The following is a 17831-nucleotide window of genomic DNA, read 5'->3' as shown; positions in this document are numbered from 1 at the left end:
GAGGTCATGTTCCTATCTGATTTATTCCATGCTTTTTAGTTTTTGGTCCACTATCTGGCACATAGAACATCCAAAATAACTGATTATAGAATGAATGGATTAGCAAAACAACACAGTGTTTGCATAAAAATAGACACAGGTACCAATGGAACAGAATATAGAACCCAGAAATAAATACACATATATATAGCCAGCTGATCTTTGACAAAGGCACCAATAACATGCATTGGGGAAAAATAGCCTTTCAATAAACGGTGCAGGAAAAATTAGATATCCATATGCAGAAGAAAGGAACTAGAATCCTATCTCTCACCATTAACCAAAATCAACTCAAAATGGATCAAAGACTTAAATGTAAGACTTGAAACAATAAAACTAGTAGAAAAAAACATAGGGGAAAAACTCCAAGACATTCATCTGGGCAAAAATTTTATGGAGAAGATTTCTAAAGCACAGGCAACAAAAGCATAAATAAACATATGGGACCACATTGAACTAAAAAGCTTTTGCACAGCAAAAGAAAAAATCAACAGAGCAAAGAGGCAATCAGCAGAGTGGGAGAAATTATTCGCAAACTATTCATCCAACAAGGGATTAATATCCAGAATACACAAGGAACTTAAATAACTCAACAGCAAAAAAGCATTCTGATTTAAAAAATGGGCAAATGACTTGAATAGACAATTCTCAAAAGAAAATATACAAGTTGCCAACAGGTGTATGAAAAAATGCTCAACATCAGTAATCATCAGGCAGATGCAAATCAAAACCACAATGACATATCAGCTAGTTAGAATGGTTATTATTAAACACACACACACAAAAAAAATGTGGTAAGCGTGCAGAGAAAAGGGAATTCATATACTCTTGGTGAGAATATAAATTAGTACAACCATTATGGAAAACACTATGGAGCTTCCTCAAAAAAATGAAAATAGTGCTACCATATGATCCAGCAATCCCACTGCTGGGTATTTATCCAAAGGAAAGGAAATTAGCTTACTAAAGAGATGTCTGCACCCCCATGTTTCTCATAGCACTATTTACAATAGCCAAGATATGGAATCAACCTAGGTGCCCAACAAAAGATGAATGGATAAAGAAAATGTGATATATACGCACAAGGAACACTACTCAGTCACGAAAAGGATTGAAACCCTGTCATTTATGGCAACGTGGATGAGCCTGGAAGACATTATGTTAAGTGAAATAAGTCAGACACAGAAAGAAAAATACTGCATGTTCTCACTCATATGTGGGAGCTAATAAATAAATAAATAAATAAGTAACTTTTAGAAAAAAATGAATGTATTAAATAACAAATAATGAATGTGAACCTTTGAACTTGAAACACTTTTCATCAGTAGAACATTCCAAGTAAAGGTTATTAAGCCATTAGTTAAATACAAATTTATAAATGGCTACATCCCATATATGGAGACATGTTATATACATACTCCCAAATATGCAAATAATCTCTTCCGGTATATCTTAATGGTTTGCATTTTTTATGCAAACTGTTTTATCTTTTTACAGGCATATGTAAGACATATACATTGCTGTCTAATATGCCCTACACAAAGTAATTTTTACTTTTTATTTTTCTAGATATTTGTTCACCATTTCACTTCCCTCATGTAAAGCAATCTAAAACACTATAATTGTATGCTACAAAACAAAACAATATGTGAAAATATTTTTCTTAAACCAAAATATTTTGTTAAGTTGAGAAGATGTTTTCCTCCATGAGCATTTGTTTGCCATCTGTATTCATTCCAACGAAACTGTTCATTTCTATTAAGGAAACTTGGATAGTGGGTACCCTACCCTTTGGAAATATTGAATTATGACAGTTGCTAATATATTAAAAATCTGATACTCAACTTAATATTTTGTGTATTCTGAGAAGTTTGTTACTTTCAAAGAAACATTAGTCCCAAATAGCAAATAGGTGTATTGATAGTATAAACACAATCCAAAGAATCTGTAATACAATTTTTCAATAAGAAACATTGCTTAATTTTTTTTAAATTTTTTATTTCAGATATCAGTGATTCCACTGTTAGTAGTACTAAATGACAAACTGCATTAAAGATGGCATTAGGCAGTGTTCGATTGCTAAGGAAGACTCACAGGACCAACTTTGACAAGCTTTACAAATCTACAGTCCATTGCATTAAAAGGCTACAATAAGGCAACGCATGAAGTCAGGATAAATATCATAGCAAAAAGCTTCCTCACAGAAAGGGTCTAAAGAATCGAAACAGAAGCTCCCAGTGTCCTCCCTTTGCAAAGACCACACCAGGATGTACCTTTTTTGTCAGATGAGGAACAGAATTTTCTCTCATATCAGTGACTCAGAAAATTGCAGTCCAAGACGGAGTCTCAGCCAGGATTTCTTATACCATGAAGATCATGTAGGCATATTGCTGCTGCACAACCAGCCCTAATGGCACAGCTCTCCAGGTCTTTCACCAAGACCAGGTGCAAATCATCAGTCTTCCTTATCTATAAATAATATTGACATGCAAATCGCCCCAGAACTCCTCAGACCTATAGTTGCATAGCAACACTAGTAGTCAGTGTAGTTTATGTCAGTGCTATCCAAGTACTCTTATTTCAGTAAAAGAACTCAGAACAATTCCACATCTGTGGGAATTAAGTCTCACCTCATAGGAACCAAACAATAGAAGCTCTTTCTTGCAAAACATAAATGTGACAAAGGATTATATACACAAAATACGTCAGGGATGCATTTAAATTAAAAATAAAAAGACAACCCAATGAAAAGGAGGCAAAATCCCAAATATCAAACACACAGACATACCCCCCCCACACACACCACCCTCACTAATAATTTAGGAACAGCATTAAATAATACAACACTCATTAGATTGCCAAATTTTTCCAGTGTCTGATAGAAAAGTTTAAGTAAGAATCTGGGAAATCAAAAACCCTTGTATGTTGCCGTGGAAGTATAAGATAGTAAAAGAGCAATTTGTCAAGCTTTCCAATAATTAGGGATGTTTATACTTTAAGACAAGCTATTTAACCTCCAAGAACGTACCCTAGAGAAACTAGAAAACATAACATGGAGAAACATTTGCACAATTATTTAATGCAATGTTCTTTGTAATATTGAAAATTTAGAAACAACATATTGCCTTTGCATACTAGAATAGATCAAAAAATTATACACTTCTTCAGTGAATCACTGAGTAGAGGTTAAGATAAATGATTAAGAACTCATGTATCATGTTACGGTTGTAATGTTATACAACTCCTGAATTGTATATGTGCTATTAACATTAAATTTAAGCACATAAAGTTGCGATACACAAATAAAATTTTGGAAAGATTTTATATATATGCATCACTTAAAGTTTGAAAACAGAAAAATACATACAACGTTATTTTTGAATCCATGCATATGTCATGAAATAGAAAACTTATGTAAGATAAACACCACTTTCTGGATAGTGGGTACCTCTGGAGAGAAACTTAAGAAATGCTCTCAGTGAGGGATCCAACACGATTTATTTCTCCAAAAAGAAAGACTTGTTGTAAGTGTCGCTCAATGGTAACTAAACCATTTGGAAAATCAAACCTGTGCTTCTTAGAATTTGGGCTGTGAAGGGACAGTGACAGGCTCACATCTGAAAAGAATTCTACCAAAATAGACAGGGAGACCATGGAAGTCAAACTGCCCACACACCAAAAGTAAAAATAAATAGTAAAAATTAAAAAAGAAAAGACCTCAGATGGATTGTGTGGACTTTGTGTGAGGAAGCCTGCCTGGGCTCCTTCCTAAAATTACTGTGTCCATTCAAAAATTACTGCCTGGTTGTAGAATATGACCCCAGCCTAAGAACAGGAATTGAGGACAGTTCTAAGCTGCCAGCCAGATATTTTCAAAGTCATGGGCAATGAACTTTGATGGCTGCAGATGGAATACATTTCAATAATTCTCACAAACACACAAAAAAGCATTTTATGAAACATTAATCGTCACTAGGAATCTGCCATATCCATAGGGAATCATCAAGGAAATACATCGGTCATTCAAGTAAAACTCTTCTTGACCATATAGGCTGCCCATTTGAGGAAAGAGAGTGAAGGAAATAAAACAAAAAAATAACGAAACTTAAGGTGAGACAGGGATGATGAAGATGAAGAACCAGATAATGCCCCAAGGGTGATGCAGGACTGTACTGAGAGAGCCAGCTCATAACTGAATAAGACTGTGGAATTTTCATAGTTATAATGAGCCAAATATTTTAATTATAAAAATGAGACTGTTCTTTGAACTGAATGTGGCCAAAGATCTTTTCCTTATCTAAGAGTGATTGTAAATGTTATGGAATCTGAATGTAATTTTATCTTAGGCAGTGAAAAAAGTTAGCCCTACAGCTTAAAGAAAGGGTCAATTAGAGGAACACCATTTTATATTTGTGCCTTAAGTGATGCTATTTGCACAATAAACAGATTATATGGTTATTTTATGGGAAACAAACCCAGGGCACAAAGTAACATGTATCTTCTATACAGCAGTTGCAATATAGACCCTAATCTTCTCCTCGATGACATGCAAGTGTCATTATGATAAACTAGAAGACGGAGGTTGAATTTGGTGAATATATACATTATCGACTACTTGACAGCTCTGGTATAATTAGAATTTCGAGAGTTTTTCATATTATTGCGCTCATTACTAATAAGTACACATCCTAATCCTATGTATTTGTTTTGAGATAAATAGCCAGAAAATGCAACATTAAAAACATGAAGGACAATGGGAGGATCATTTATATCGCATAGGGACAAAACATGTGTTGGCTGAGCTTAATTTTTTTTTTTTCCCTAAATCATTTAGATAAAGTCCTCGATCCCCAGTGTTTGGGACTCCTTAAGTGAAAAAACTATAATATTTAGTGCAACAATTCTCAGGGTAAACTTCCATGATTATCACACAGCCCTGAAGCAGAGATAATGCTTATTTGAGTTATTTCGTTGATGCAATATTTACTGCAAAAGGGCCTATTATGTATTATAACATTAGGTGATATCTAAGTGGTCTCTACAAAGCTTGGAAACACGAAGACCACAAGGTCGTATTGATAACTATTAACATGATATGACATATCAACTGCTCAGTAAAGCCAGAAAGTATGTTCTGCCCATAATATTGAATGATTAGCACTGGAGGAATCTATATCAAATATCAAATGGGTTCTCAAACTAGGGTCCAGTAAGCACTATACATCCTATATTGCTGCATGTACTGCCCTGTTTCTGGCCTTCTAGAGACATGAACTGTGCCCCTGAAGACATTTAACGGTTTATCCAGCACTCTAAGTGACTTTGCCAACCTTTAAAATAGAGTGATCATGGATGCTAGTCTGGAACAGTTTTCTGAGTGTGCATCATACATATACACATACATATTTATTTAAATTTTACAACTGTACTACGTTCTAATAGATCGTGTTCATTACAAAACCTATACAAATAGAAATGTAAAATTTTGGAGCTGGTTGCTTAGCTCACTTGTTTAGAGCATGGTGCTGATAACACCAAGGTCCAGGGTTTGTTCCTTGAACCCCGCAAGCTGCCAAAAATAAAAAGAAAGGAAGAAAGAAATGTAATGTATTTTTCTTGCTGGCTGGTATGGGGATCGGAACCCTGGACCTTGTTATATATAACACCACACTCTAGCCTAGAAATGTAAATTTTTTTTTTTTTTTTTTTTTTTTTTTGTCGTTTTTTCGTGACCGGCACTCAGCCAGTGAGTGCACTGGTCATTCTTATATAGGATCCGAACCCGCGGCGGGAGCGTCGCCGCGCTTCCAGCGCAGCACTCTACCGAGTGCGCCACCACGGGCTCGGCCCAGAAATGTAAATTTTTTGATATAAAGATTAAATAAGCAGTATTTCCACAAAGATATTTACAAGTGTGTTTAGTCAGACTAAACACAATTAAATTCTGACTTTGAAACTTTGAACTTCTGTTTGAAGTGAAAACAATTGATAGAATGCTATTAGTGCTTCCGGCGGGACATGGCGTAGGAGGAGCGAATCGGGACGCGGAGGCGGGGCTTTCCCGCGCTCAGGGGCGTGTCAAAGTTGGTGGAGCACGCGGAGGGCAGGGGCGTGGGCAAATTAGCGCGCAGGCGCGTGGCCGCATCTGGAGGCCGGTGGCGGTGACAGGCGATATGCAGCCAGGGCGGAGAACAGCTGCGGGCCCGGGCGCCGGCGGGGTGGAGAGCGCGGCCTGGACAGAACTCCAGGCTTTGCCGGGGACTGAGGCCTGACTGACGGGGCGTGGCCTGAATCAACGAAATGACGTCTCCGGCGTGTGGGCGTGGCGGCGCATAAGGGGCGTGGCCAAGGTGGCCGCGCGCAGGAAACACGGGAACCGGAAGCGAACGAGGGGGTTCCGACTCAGCGAAGTCGTTCTGGTAAGGGCGGGGGGCGATGTGGAGCGCGGGCAGCAGGTGTCGTGGCCTGGCAGAGAGTTCTTGGCCCCGTGAGGATGGCCGGGGTCACGGCGGAGCTTCTCTGAGGAAGGGGGTGGTAGGTGGCGGCGGGGAATAGTCCCTTACTCACTTTAGCCCTTCGCTTCCACTGCGAGCGTCACCAGACACTCTTCTGTCCATTGAAGTGTAGAACAGCTGTCCAGAGACTGCAGGATGAGGGGTGCAGTTCCAGATACCGAGGCGCAGCCAGCTGGGACTCCCTCGGGTCTGCATTGTTGATCTTCCTCCTCTGACTATGCCAGGGGTTCTGGAAAGACCCAGGGTACAGGTGTGGCCCGTGGACCATCTGAGCTTTCTCCACTCCTCAGTTCCTTCTGTCCTTTAGTGTCCCGCCCCAGAGCTGGAGGAGAGGAACCTCCAAAACTACAAACGTTATTGGTGGCTGGGATTCTATATGACATTCAGCGTTAAATGCTACTGCTCCGAGGCTGCTGGGAACACGTTACTGTCAGGATAATTTCCTCTCTTTTGTTTTTGCTGGAAAACTTGAGAAATAAGAGGGGGTAGCGAAGATGCTTACAACAATTTGGATAGAATTTGTTCTGTGTCAGCCACTGAAAACCACATTGCTTTCTGCTTCCCCTTCTTTCTTTACTGATAATCTGTCCATCTTCGCTCTGCTATTTAAAACTGTTGCTGCAGTGTGGAGAGTAGTGAGAAGTCTGATGAGAGAAGCTTCCTCTTCAAATCTCTCAGAGCAGTCACTGTTCACAGCCGGCCTCACAGTCCCACTGAACCAAATTCAGGCCACCCACCGTCTCTTCAGGGACCTGGTGAAGAGCTGCACTGTTCTCGAATGCTTTGGAAATGAAAACTCTTCTGTCGGGCTTTCCTCCTTTACTCAGATTTTTTAAAGTCAATACCTGGGCTAAAATCCACCCAAAAACTAAAATCAACAAGGGCGTGGTTCTCTGTGCACACCTGCCCTGTTTTCCCTGGACCCAGGCAAAATGCTGCAATGGCTCACAGTTGGAATGTAATAAAGGTTGAGTAAATTGTGAGTGAAGATGACTATTAGGGAAATAATCTGATAGAAAGAGGGAAGTGCATTGCATTTCATTGGCCGCACTAGAGCGGTTAGTTGCAACACACAAATCAGGTATGAAAAACATGGTTTGAAACCTTTGGCAACACTACATTGGGATCATGCTCTCAGGGAAGAAGTGGGTGAGAGGAGGAAGTGAAGATTTCTTAAGATATGACAACATAATGTCTAATTTGAATTTCAAAGATTTGCAAAAGGTTGGCTTCCTTTTGAAATCAGAAGGTGAAAAAAATGGAGGATCCATCTGATGACAAGGAATTTTTTAATGTAATTATAACCTTTTGTCAGTACTTTTGCTGTCTGTTTTGCATCAGTATATATGGTTTAATTAGGCAGAGCTCAAGCTAGGAGGCATTTCATACGCAATTATGGATGATTAAAAGAGACTTTTTGAATCTTTTCTTTTTTCACCCATTTCTGAGTCTGCAAACAGCAGATAAAGAACGTGTTAGTAAAATCCAATGCCTACATAGATATTGAGTGATGGCATCCCACCATAAATTGATAATGGTTCCAAGGGAGTATGAGGGGTGTTGAAAAAGTCCATGGAAAGATTTGTATTATCTTTTCATTTTTTCACAAACTTTTTGAAGTACTCTTGTATTGGATATACAGGTGATTTGTTATTCTCACTACGTTTGTATAAGTTTGAAGTTTTCCCTAATAACAAGTTAAGAGGGGAAAAAAAAGCAGAATCAGATTCTAAATTCAGATGAGCCATGGTCTATTGCTCTTTAAACCTGCTGGGTGAATTCAGGTAATGAAGGTATAGTTGGCTCTCTGTATCCATAGATTCTGTATCTGTGGATTTAACAAATCCGGATTGGAAATATTTGAAAAGAATAATTGCATCTGTACTGAACATGTGTTGGGAAAATATAGGAGAATGGTCAGGGTCCCTCAGATGTTCAGAATCTTGCAGAGCATTTGATGTAAATAGGCACGTGTGCCCAGGTGTTCCTTGGTTATTGTCTAATGTAATTGTGCATGTGCATCCAGGTGTCCTGGATTATGACGAGTAGATAGGACGAGTGGCTCTGGTCCACGTCCCCCGCCCCCCACGGATGTCCCCTGGGGGGCCACAGGGAGGCCGCTACTGCTGCTGGAGGCTGTTGCTGCCAGTGTGTGTGTGGGACCCTCTGAGAGGCCACTGCCACTGGATCCACTGTAAGCTGCTGCTGCTGCTGCTGAGGACTGAACTCGTGTAATCTGCCAATGTCTCCCAGGATCTTTCCCAATTACCTCGCATGGAACTGAGTGTGAGGGGTCTAGTGACCCGTCTGTACAATGGGTTTGATGGGTGGGGCCCAGGCTGGACAATACAAATGGAAAACTTGGTGTAACTAAAATAATGAAAATTTTGGGTTTAGGTATGAATTGCCCTAGGCATACAATTGACGTAGCTATTGCCTCCACCCGAGAACATGTACAGACTTTTATTTTATGTCATCATTCCCTAAACAATACAGCATAACAGCAACATAGCATATACATTATATTAGGTATTATAAGTAATCTAGAGATGATTTAAAGTATATGGAAGGATGTGCATAGGTTGTATGAAAATATAACATTTTATATCAGGGATTTGAGCATCCACAGACTTTGGTATCCATGGGAGGTCCTGGAACAAATAGCACATGGATATGGAGAGACAACTGTATTTAAAAACCACGTACTATTATCTGGTTCCAGGTAGTATCGATGTAATGTACTGAAAGTTCATTTGTAGTCTCTTTTAAATCCTGAGCCAGACTTTTACATGGCTTAAACAAGGTGATTTCTCATCTGCTCAGACATTTTAACATACCTACTCCCTCTAAAAAACGTGTTTATACAAACACACACATATAAAGCTGAATAAAAGTAATTTTAACATTGACTTGAGGATTTCCAACACCTTTTGGGCAATGCAGACATACTTTAGTTGTGACTGGTTGTTATAACTGAATTATCCACAAACCCCCCCCCCCATATTCATTATACTCAAATCTTAGGTCCCAGTAAGTATCCCACCATGTGACCTTATGTGGAGATTGGGTCTTTACAGAGGTAATCAAATTAAAATGAGGTCGTGAGGGTGGTTCCTACTCCAGTATCCCTAATTAGAGGTGATATTTGTACACAGAACACAGAGTGCTCTGTGAAGATTGGTGTTAACACCGTCACAAGCCAAGGAACTACTGGAAGCGAGGTGTATTAGTCAGTGTTCTTCAGAGACACAATCAGTAGGGTGTGTGTGTGTGTGTGTGTGAGTGTATGTATAGAGAGATTTATTTTAAGGAACTGGCTCATGTGAGCATGGAGGCTGGCAAGTCTGAAATCTGTAGTACAGGCCAGCGGGCTGGAGGCTCAGGGAAGAGTTGATGTTGCAGCTTGTCTTAGTCCATGTTATGATGTTGTAACAGAAAACCTGAGACTGGGTAATTTATAATAAACAGAAATTTATTTTGCTCACATTTTCTGGATGCTGGGATGTCAAGGGCATGGCACCAGCATCTGCTCAGCATCTGGTGAGGGCCTTCTTGCTGTGTTATCCCACGGCAAGAGGTGGAAGGGCAAGAGAGCAAGTGCGTGCTGGCGGGGTGAGGGGGAGGAGAGCTGAACTCAGCTTTTTATCAGGAACCCACTCCCACAATAATGACATTAATCCATTCATGAGGACAGAGCCATTCATACCATAGTACAGCTCAAGCTCAGAGGCAGTCAGGAGGGAGAATTTCCTCTTCTTCAAGGGACCTCCAGTCTTTTTTCACTTAAGGCTTTCAGCAGATTGGATGTGGCCCACCCACATGGAGGGTCATGTGCTTTACTCAAAGTCTACTGACTTAAATGTTAATCTCATCTAAAAAATGCCTTCACAGTGACATTTAGCCTGGTATTTGACCAAATATGTGGGTACCGTGGCCTAGCCAAGTTGGCACATGAAACTAACCATCCAAGTAGGGATGCCAGAAACAGATCCTCCACAGCCCTCAGAAGGAAACAACCCTGCCGACAACTTGGATCTCAGACTTCAGGCCTCCAGACCGTAAAACAATAAATTTCTTTTGTTTAAGCCATCCAGTCTATGGTACCTTATTACAAGCTATTATGCCATCCTAAAGATGCCAGGTAGGGAGTTAGGCCTGGAGGTGAGGAGCTGCTGTGGGATACACGAACTTCCTACCACTCCTCTTTCACGTGATGGCCCATCTGAGTTCAGTGTGTGTTACACTTCCCTCTGTGTAACAGACAAAAAAAAGAAAGAAACACTGAAAGTAACATGAATGAGGCCTAGAGGGACTGCCGCCCATCAGGGGAGCAGCCCCGATTTAAAATCCGCCTTTCTTTTTATTGACAAGACAAGGAAGTTCCATAAGAAAAATCAGTTGATTCAATCTTCAAAGAAGGACCTAAAAACAGGCAGTGTAAAACTAGTAACAGCAGTAAATTAACATTGTGGCATTCCAGAATGCAACTTGTAAAAAGCTAAGTCCATCCACCAACAAACAGCTTGTCCTTATGAAACATTTTCTTTTCCACAACTTCCTACACCGATTTTCTCAGCATATTTTAACAGCATTCAAGCAGTTTCCTTAACATATCTTAAGAACAATCGGTAAGTTAAATAGTCAATAGTCCTTCAAGCCAGAATCAAACCAGGGACCTAAAACAGTTAAATTACACAATCCCATCCCTAAACAGTGATTAGAGTTGATTAGATGGCTTTTGCCAAGCTATCTGTGGACTTTTGTCCTCCACTGGAGAGCCTTTTAGCTCCATGCACATATTTACCTAAAGATCCTATTCTAAGATCAAAGGAGAATCAAGATTTCTAACCCACTACAAGTGTGTAACATTCCCAAAGTGATGCACGCACAAAGTGCAAGGCACTCAGCCAAATGACTGGCTTCCAGCCCTGCTGTGCTGCATTTTGTGATACACGTAGAGGTGATTTTCTTGCTTTTCACTTAGGTGTAGCCTTCTCCCCTGTAGCTCAGGTGCAGCAGGGTCAAGGACAGCAGTACAGAGAGAAGAGCTAGTTCACAGCCAGCTAGTAGCAGGGACATGCATGAAGAGAGATGGGTGAAATCACAATGTTGGCCTGCTTGCTTAGCATCACTGGGGATCACGTGGGTTTTGTTTCTTACACTCTTCTTGGAAAGATGATGTGAAGAAATAAAGTTCAGGTCTGTGGGTGAAATGTGTCTTTAATGCCCCCAAACTTCTCTTTTTGTGCTGTTTGGTACCCCCGCCCCCCCATGGCTTTACCACTAAGAGCCCTCTTTTTGGCAAGACAAGGCAGAATCTTAGGCGGCACCAGCACCCTGCTGTGACCTGGTTTGCTGTGGCTTTCCCTTTCCATACTATGTGCATTTCAAGAGACTCATAGTAGGAGAAAAATTACACCCCTGGAAAGTAGAGCTCAAGCCTTGTTCACTTTTGCATCCCAGCAGCCGACGCAGTGCCTGCAGCAGAGCAAATGCAGTAGATGTTGGGATGGAAATGGTAACTGACAGAGTTCCCATCCCTGTGAGGCTACGTCAGGTTCATGTTCGGCTGTGTCACTCTTATAGATCAGGCAGGACTTTGGGGGTCCTTAAGATCTTACAGGTAGGGATATGAGACCCTCCTTTTAAAGGACAAGCATTTAAAAGTTTTGAAAGTGTAAACAGCCCTACAATTGGGGGGGTGGCATTTGAGAAAGGGAAGGCCCCTCAGTACTGTCATGTCATGCTGGCTGTCATGTCACGGTTCTCAGTTCTTGACGTTAAAATCTCTGTCACCAAGGAAGCCTCCTCAGGTCTTTCAGCTAGTACTTCTCGAACACCTGTGGGGAATCAGGTCCTGAGAGACGCAGCTGTGATGGAGACAGACACAGTCCCCACCACCGTGGGGTCTAGGTGCTGGGGAGGATGAAGTAGTAAAGGACATTCCTGGTCAGGTGCTTCCTCCAGCTGCCGCAAGTGCTGGGCCAAGAAGAGGGTGCTGGGCCAACCCGGTGAGCAGGTGGTCAGGCAGCCTTTGAGGGATCACGCAGGAGTCAGTCACCTGAACGGGGGGCAGGAGTGACCAAAGCCCAGATGGAGGGCGGGTGGTCCAGGGAAGCAAGAACATCAGCACAGGCTGGAGAAGGGCAGGACATGGAGAAGCGAAGTCTGCGGGTCCAGGGGCAGGCAGTGGATATGACGAAAAGTAAATGTCACTGTGAGGGACTAATGGGTTTGGGGAAAAAGTGAATAAACCCTGGCCCTCCCCACCCCTCAGGGTGTGTACTGCTGCTCTGAATGTTGTTATCCTACCTAGAGGATTCCTCCTCCTCAGCATCTCAAATCTCTAGTGTTTACATCTTTCCTCCTCTGCCTTCCTCACTCTAGGGTATTCGTTCCTGCAAGTTATTTGGGAACTGATAGAAGTCAATCTAAGGATGGTGGTGAGGAATAGCCTGAGGGTCATTCTTCAAGTGTCTCCATGCAAATTAGTATGGAGAAGGTTCCAGCTTCAGAGGTTCATTCTAGTGAGGCCCTGCAGCCTCCATACTTGCACTTAACAAAACCCAGAACTGAGTCCACTTCTACCTCAAAGAGAGCAGAAAGGCTTGTTGGTTTTATAACAATCACATGTGTTAAGCATTTGTGGCTATGGGTCATTGGCATTCCAGTGTGGGTTTATATGATTTAAGACTATATGTGAGAATGACTGTTTCTCTACTGATCTATTAAAGTAAATGTGGAAAGTAGTTTCTTGACCATTTTTTTTTAAAGATGACCCATAAGGGGATCTTAACTCTTGACTTGGTGTTGTCAGAAGCACGCTCTCCCAAGTGAGCTAACTGGCCATCCCTATATAGGGATTCGGACCCGTAGCCTTGGTGTTACCAGCACCACACTCTCCCAAGTGAGCCACGGTCCGGCCCCTTTGGACCAATTTTAAAATGTCAAAATGATGTCATACAGAAACTGGCCAAGAGAAATGAGATGTCCAGTTTCAAATATTTTGGAACGTATTGTTTATTGTTCTTGTTAGCCACTGTCTTTTTACTAAGGGTGGTCCACAGACTGCAAATTATTTCTGTGACTCTTAAGTTTCTGGAACTTGTTTATTAAAGTTTGCAAGCAGTTCAGTAGCTTCACATTCTGGAATATTCTGTCCCAAATTTGAATTACTGAGAAACCCTAGCTGACCTGCTTGCACGGGTGTGCTCTGTTGTAAACATGGAACATTAAGTGAGGCAGCAGATGGTCTTCCTCAAACCTCTTCCACCTCATTCCATTCCTGGAAAGACAGGTGCCCATCCACGTCTGGGCATTGCAGGGATTTTCCACTGTACCATATTGACATGGGGGGTGTGGATCATTCTTTGTTGTTGGGGGCTATCCTGTGCTCCAGATGTTGAATGGCATCACTGCCCTCTTACCAGTACCACACTCCCCCCATCCTAAGTGACCACATTGAAAAATATCTGAAGACAGTACCAAATGTCTGGGGGGGAAAACAGTAACCTTGGTAGAGAGTCACTGAGATGACAGAAGAGGATGTGTGTGATGGTGGAGAGGTGACTTTAATCAACTGGCTAAGAATATCTTTTAAATAGTTATTGTATATATTTCCACTATTCACAATGAGTCAACATAGTTTTCAAAGAATGTCTTGCCTCAAGATTCAAGGTTTCTCACATTTTCCTCTTGGAACCTATATGCAGATAAGAAAAAGAATTCATTAGTAATGCTAATCCAGCTAAATCTGTTCCCTTGAAACTGCTTTATAAATATGTTATTAGCGTAAGTTTATTTTCTCCAATGCTGACTGTTATTGAAATGGACTTGCCGGGGTCATCATACATTTCCGACTGCTGGGTGAACGTCCATCCTGCCAGACTGGCTTATTGCAAACACTGGCACTTGGCAGTCTAAGGCTTAAATGGAAAAAAATTAATCACACTGATCCAGTTATTAATGTTTTGTGTGAGTGGTGTTTTTGTCCTAGATGTTTATTTTGTGTGTTTTTATTTACGAAAATGTGAAAGTTAAAGATCTAAACTCCAATATGCTTATGTCTTTAGGATAGTTCGCTGCTTCTCAGCACTGACAAAAGCCGCATCGCAGTGGCCTGAGGAAGTGGGGCTTCGCTTGATTGGTTTCTCACATTAGTTTCATGTTTCTAAGTGACTGGGAGAAACAGGATGCCGTCACCATTTGATTTTGATTTTGCCATATTAAACTGTCCCGACCTGTTTTCACCCAGGACAATATTATGGTTTCTGCTGACCTGAGCCACTGAGCACGTCCTGTTGCTATATTCTGGACCCTCACCTGCTTCGTTGTAAAGACACTAGTCATTGTTTCTGGCAGCTCAGTACATGAACAGAAGGGCCACTGTACACTAGTGACCAAGCACGACCCGAGTTCATGAGGGTTAGAAAAGAGAACGGGCCGAGTCCTTAGATAGTGCCTGCCAAACAGGGTTGGCAGCTACTGCTGGTGAGACAATTGTCATCGTCATCATCATCTTTATCTCTTCACAGGTGCAGTGCTTGCTCAGATGTATGAATGTGATCATTTTAAGAAGATGTGAAGTGGAAGAAGGATTAATGGAAGGAGGAAGTGGTGGCAAATTCGGAAAGCAGCACTTCAGGACAGCCCCACGCTCTGCCCTTGTGCCTTTGCTGCCCACGCTCCCCGCAGATAATCTTTGGCTGTCAATGAGATTGCTGTTTGCTGTTATCTCAAGTAATGGACAGGAACTGTTGACAGTCCTAACTTTGGGGACTTGTCATCTAATAAAATGAAGATCAAATCCTATACCTGTTGCCCAAGATGAAAATAAAATCAGTTTCACACAGTGTGTATCATCTACTGAAATTTAGCCTGTCACATTAAAAAAACCATTTAGGTATGAGACCCTAGATCATAGGAAAATAAACTTAATTATGTTAATTCTTAGCTTAATGAAATATAAAGAATATCAGCTTGAATGGAAATACTACAAATTTGGTATTATTCCAATGGTTCTCAATGTTCACGATCTCCCTATTTTTATAAAGAAGAAAAACATTGTAGGAGAACTTGGTCTAGAGTGGCGCTGTCTAAGATGTAGTCACCAGCCACTTGTGGTTATTTACATACAATTTTAAATCCATTAAAATTTTATTGTCACATGTGCCTACCGCTTACCATATCAGATGTTTCTATCTTCAGAGAGGGTTGTGTTTAACAGCGCTGATCTATATTATAACTGAACTGTGTTACGAAGTTGTTCTATTATTTGTCCAATTAATTTTGAAGAACACAAAGCCTGGAGAACAATAGCATTAAAAGGCTTGTTTTGTGGTGTCTTCAGGAGGAACTCATATAGGTTGGGTTGCTCCAGACTGTTGGCTTTCATTAGCTTTCAAATAATCTTGAGAAACAATGGGTGGATTAGGAGCCCCTCGGAATTGCATTAATGGCCTCAGTGTTATCTTCAGCCACCTGGGACTGACAAATAGCCCTGGAACTGACCAGCAGGAAGTGTGGGCTTCATTCTGCTCTGCTGATAACTGCACATGTATCCTCTGGTTAATGGACCCGACATCAAAGTGTCTTTTGCAGCCCTGATGCTCCAACAAGGCACTTTGTGATTCTGTGAACGTCCTCCACAAAGTCAGATGGAGGGTCCCTGTGTATCCTGCCACTGTGCTCAGGCATAGCTAGTTCTACTAAAATGAGCTTCAGTTACATGAGGAAATAGCACATTCCTCATGGAAAGGGCAGTACAAAGCAAGGCGCAGGATAAAGAGCAAATGAGGGTACAGAGGAATGCTGTCCAACAGGTACAGAATCTAAGCCACATAGGCAAATCTAGATTTCCTACTAATCGCGTTAGAAAAGGGACAAAGAAACAGGTGAAATTAATTTTAGTAATATATTGACCTATATGCAGTATCACTTTAATATGGAATTAATGGAAGAGTTATTGAGAGAGTTTGCATTCTTTCCTTTGTACCAAGTCTTCAAACCCTGGTTGGTGTTCTACATTTACGGCACCTCTTATTTGGCCCGACCAAGGGGAACAGCACGGGAGGACCAGAGTTTGGGAAGAATGAACAGAAATGAGATTGGATAAGTGGGTGGCTTCCTAGCAGGAAAGCTGGGCACTGAGACACAGAGGTCACAACCTGATGGACAGTCTTTAGCACAAGCACATGATGAAGGTGGTAGTTGAGGAAAACTGCTGAGATGCAGAACAGGAGTGGAGGGGCGTGGTGCAGGAGGAAAGGCTCCAAGATGCTTTGCATGAGGTCTGGGGTGGAGGGGCCCGAACTAGGTGGTCATGGGCAAGGCAAGGAAGAGATGAGCCTGAAAGATTCTTAACGAAGGAATCATGTGGTAATCAGCAGGGTAAGAGGATTTAGAGCAAAGAGGAGACTACAACCTTGTCAGCGATGCCCTTCATCTTCCTTGTTCCATGCACAGGTAGTGGTGTGCAGAGCAGTGGGGAGGCAGATCATTAAGCACATGTGCGTATAATTGTAACCCTACCGAGTAATAATGTCGTGGAAGACGAATCGGAGTCCCGTGATTACAAAACAGTGATGCGAGGGCTCATGTTATAAGAGGATACTCAGAGAGGTGAGGAGGTGACGGGTAAGCCCATAACAGGAGCAAGCACCGAGTGAAATGAGGGGAAATTTAAGCAAAGGGGGAGGATCAGGAACCAGGGGGCTAAGGTAGGAATGAGTTGTCCACCTTTGAAGAGCTGAGGCTGTAGAAATAGGTGGTGCAAACATAAAATAAATCCAACCAAGGGCTGGTCAAATAAATCAGAACTAAAACCGAACGCACCCTCACTCTGAAATCTAAAGGTCGTTTGTCGCTTATCAGTCATGGCTTACTGATGCCTTACCAATGGCAGAGTGCTCACTTAAACCATGGTTGATAAAATCTCTCTGTGTTTTTCATTTTCTAAATAGAAGAAAAACCTGAAAATGAAGCCTTTGGTAGAACACTTAATCATCTTTCTGTTTTGAAGGACGGTTTGACAACTACCAAGAAATCATTTTAATATGTATAAGGAAGAGAAAGGGAGGGGAGAACAGAAATATGAGTTTATCTTTAGCAAAATAAGCTCTGGGCAAAAAGGTGCCTCCACTAAGGGGAGAGAGACCAACCACCCCTACTTGGGGGATGCGTTGGGTTAATAAAGGAGTAGGTGGGTAGGGGGGACGAAAACCTTCTGGAAGCTGAACATGTAGCATTAAGGTCATGCAAGAGCAACTGAGGGAATAG

General features: G+C 41.6%; 1 long non-coding RNA gene across 1 annotated transcript; it reads left to right on the top strand.

Moving 5' to 3' along the window:
- The first annotated feature begins 6196 nt into the window (after positions 1-6196).
- LOC134367293 (uncharacterized) lies at positions 6197-15408 on the top strand. The gene is made up of 2 exons (XR_010022397.1): positions 6197-6458; positions 15089-15408. It is a non-coding gene; the product is annotated as an uncharacterized LOC134367293 (long non-coding RNA).
- The last annotated feature ends 2423 nt before the right edge of the window (positions 15409-17831 follow it).

This window comes from Cynocephalus volans, chromosome X, assembly GCF_027409185.1.
Source record: "Cynocephalus volans isolate mCynVol1 chromosome X, mCynVol1.pri, whole genome shotgun sequence".
Taxonomy (NCBI): Eukaryota; Metazoa; Chordata; class Mammalia; order Dermoptera; family Cynocephalidae; genus Cynocephalus; species Cynocephalus volans.
This window is presented reverse-complemented; position numbering and strand designations above follow the sequence as displayed.